Below are 4,261 nucleotides of genomic sequence, written 5' to 3'. Positions count from 1 at the left end.
CAACTACTATTGTGTTTCACTGTATTTCCACTGTTTACAATTTGCTCTTATGACTTTCTTGGGTTTTTTATTATTTAGGTAAGGTTTAGATGACATTACTCAAACTGTGAAGTTAAGAAAAGACAATCCTTTATTAGTCCCACTGCAGGGAAATTTGCATTTGACACTGCCGACCACTACACATGCTCTCTCTCTGCAAGATATGATTTGAACCAATTGAGGGCCTGTGTAGGGAAATTTAATTTTGACAGCTATGGAGTAAGATAGCTATCAAAAAGAATGTGTGAGTGATTCTAACCATTCGTATTCATAATGTTAATCTAAAAGCTGTGAGTGCAAAGTCTTATAAGTACGACATTATATTCTATGACTACGAAGTCTTCACAGTGAACACGAATTCAACTTCATGGGTATGAGCAGAAAAGAGTTGAAATGACATCACATAGGTCACAGGCAGGTCGCAGTTCGACAATAATCAAACACCAATTACTCAAAACGTGCATGCACCAAAGATGGCTGACAGCAGTGGACCAGGCAGTAAGCAGTAAGTCTGTAGGTCCATGAACTGTATATTATTTTACATAGTACAATTTTACTAAATAAATATTGGATATACACATTATTGACTTTACCTGTGATACCTAAGCTGGCAGCTCCATCCGCACTGCCAGCCCGGAGTAATTTGGTGCCCTAGGTAAGGTCTTAGCTGACTGAAGAAAGAAACAATGGATAAAAATACAGTATAAATAAGGCATTGTGCAAACATATCTCTCTCTCACTTATCTATCGTCAGCCACTTTGCAAAATGACCTCCAACTCCTTCCACACTGCCATGTGGGTATTGTGCTCCTGGATATCCTCATGAACCTTCAGCAAGTGACTTGCATTGTTCCAGTGCTTTAGTACTTTCCTTATTAAGTCTGTATTCTTTTGGAGGAAACATGTAGCAGCAGAAGTAGTGCAAGCTATCATTTCTGTTTGAGTACATCAGCCAGCATCTTTTGATTTATTCAGCACTGACTAAGACTCTGTTACAGAAGTCATGTTGACACTCTCCCATCTTTGTTTTTGGGAAATATGTAACTGCTTTTTTTAGTTAAAATGGTCCTCTGTGAACTAACTCTCATCTCACTTTGTCAGTTTTCACTTTGTCACTTTTTTACTCATAGCCACAAACTTGAATTCTGTTCACTGTGAAGACTTCATAGTCGTAGAAATTACAGTTGTACTCACACGACTTTGCACTCACAGCTTTTAGATCCCTATTCACATAAAAACAATCCTAACCCAAATAATTTATCAGACTTGCGTATATGACAGTAGAATTTTGTGTACAACAATTTTATTGACATACAAATGTTTAACATTACAAATACGAATTATTAGAATCATGCACACATCTTTTTGATAGCTATCTTACTCCATCAGTTAGTTAACAGTACTCGATGGTCAACGGAGTCAAAGTCCCTTTTAAGATCTAAGGAAACAGCTCCCACACAGCTGTTCCTATCCAGGAGACACTTGGTTTTTTCAACAAACAAGTATGGCCGACTCTGTGGAATGGTGACTCCGGAAGCCAAACTGCATTGGATGTAATGCTGTATAACCGTTGTTGAGATGTTCTACTAACTGTTTAGCCACCCATTTTTCTTTTATTTTGGAGACGACAGGAAAAATACTGATTGGTCTATTGGTCTATTGGTCTATTTCAGATTTACTTCCAGATTTTAAGATTGGAATCACCGTGCTCACCTTCCAGTTAGTTGGGACAACAGAATAACTGTTAGACAGATTTACCAGCTGCATGATGGGACAAACCAGAGAATCTATGTGAAGTTTTAAGAAATTTGTATCAAATCCATAGTCATCCTTGGCATCAGATTTGTTAAGAGACCAGACAATTTTCATTACCTCTCTTTCAGAAATTTCAGTTATTGAGTACGCCGGTTTGGATGTCAGCGTTGCTAGGCTAACAGCTGATCAGAGAGGCTAACAGTTACTCGTTCACGTACTGTGCTGAAAGTGGCGCTGTGTCACTCACTCAGGGCAGAGGAGTTGATTCACGTTCAGTAACCATACTGCTAAAATTAGCGCTGTGTTGCTAACATCCGTGTAGCATCATGTTAAGTGATTTTACTGTGCACAGAGGACACTTTCACTGTGTAATAATTTTAGTGCATGTATACCACTCAAAGCAGCACTGCGTCTCCCGCGAATGATTGTGTGCTATAGTCCGTGAACGCACCGTCCCTCAGTAAGTGAACATGAACCTCAGGACTGAATCATGAACTGAATGACTGATCGTTTGGCTGTTTATCAGTTCAGGGAGTTGGAGAGCACTGAATGACTCGGTGAACGAATCTTTTCAACAAATCATTTTAATAAATGTATTCTAGAGATTCAGTACAGTTCAAAGAACTGCCGTTCCCATCAGTGCTGGGCTTGTTCATGCAACACCCTCCATTCAGGAAGTCCTTCCATTTATAATTTGGTGGCTTGTTCCCACTGGTATGAAACAATGTAAGCATATTCAGACAGTGAAGCTGAAAAGGAAGAGGACTGAAAGAGCTTAAAAATGTGAACAGTTTGATAGCTGAACAGTTTCTCCAGCTGAACATAAAGCTGAATGTATGAAGAAGCTGCAAAGGCAGAAAGATGAATACCGTAAATGACCAAATAATTTGTTTCAATCACTTAACAGACCAGGCGTTTATTTGGGATCAGGCAGCAATTTGGGACAGGCGTTTAATTCAATAGTTGTACGTCTTCTGCAAGTGAAGTTGTTACGGTGGAGGAAATGATTTAACCAGCCAGCACTTGTGGCAAACTCTGCATCTCTGCTTGTCACTCACGGTGGCGTACATTTGTTTCGTCATCACCCTGATCATTTTGCTGGACACTCTCTCATGGCGTGCCCGTTTGCTGATAACCCATCCCAGCATGTTTATCTCAAGCTCTTCCTACCTCCACCAGGCAGGTGTCTATCATGTGTCTTCCTCCTCCCTTGTCAACCTATTTTTTATGACTATGTTATCTGTGACATTCCAATCCAAAATGGTTTTTGAGTTCATCCAGATTTCCAACAAGTTTTAGATAACCATTAAACTAAAATCTCATCTTCTTAATGTTAACAAATTAGGAAACAGTGAAAGAAGTACTTAAAACTGATGTTTTCGATGTTTCTCAATGATAAAGTTGAGATAAGATAACATTTCTGTGTTTGAATGTGTCTGGTGTGTGGTGGAACACAGCACCTCATGATGGTGTGTCCTGGTATGATTGGAAGAGATTTTCAAGAAATCTTTATTTGATACTCTTTGGTTATTGACCAGTAAATGTCTCTGACATGTTTTTGTTAACAAGTATTAAGATAAAACTTGAAGAAATATGTACAAGTCCTCAGTTCTACTGTATATTCAAGTGTGTTTTTATGTTTTTATCAAGTTTTACTTCTTTTTTGATTCCTAAGTGATTTCAATCCTGTCATATTATTTCATGTAGACAAAGTCCACCTATTAAGCCATGATGAAATCCTGGGAAAGGTGAAACAAGATCTCCAAACATTAAAACGAGTTTAGTTTAATTAAGTTTCATGAGTTTAGACGTACAAGTTCTTTAACCTAAGACATATAACCAAATAATAGAATTATTGTATGTGTATTTGTGACCCAGCAGATTTGGTCTAGACCTGTAATAAATTCATTACTGAACCAAAATTCATGAATGTTATTTTTGACAAAGTAGTATGTGTTCCACTCATTCCATCATAGAAAAATGAGAGCTGTTGAAATCATTGGAACTCAACTACAAATGAAGATGACAATTGTTATTAAAAACAGCTGGTTTTGTTGTTTGTTTTTTTGTTGTTGTACAACAACACCTGAGCTCTTTTTCAAGATGCATTTTTAATTTCTCTTTGCTATTTGGGCTTATTGGGACCTGATAAGTATAAGAACCAAGCATCATCTTTTGGCATGATGTAGTTTTTGAGAAAAATGATGATCGCATATGGGGATCCTTGGCCTCGGGGATCTACCCATCTTACAAAGTATAAAATCGGCTCCTGTGGTAGGGGTTGATAATCAGCATCCCACATGAAATCATCTATGTCAGACAAATCTTCCACCTCTGAGTTGTCTCCAACAGTTGTCCTTAGTGTCCGCCCTGCCCTTGACAGCATAATACGCTCTGGAAATTAAATCATGAGAAAAATCAAATACAAAATACATGTAGATTTATTTATAAAAACATACTATATCTG

The sequence above is a fragment of the Acanthopagrus latus genome, chromosome 2 (assembly GCF_904848185.1).
Source record: "Acanthopagrus latus isolate v.2019 chromosome 2, fAcaLat1.1, whole genome shotgun sequence".
NCBI lineage: Eukaryota > Metazoa > Chordata > Actinopteri > Spariformes > Sparidae > Acanthopagrus > Acanthopagrus latus.
This window is presented reverse-complemented; position numbering follows the sequence as displayed.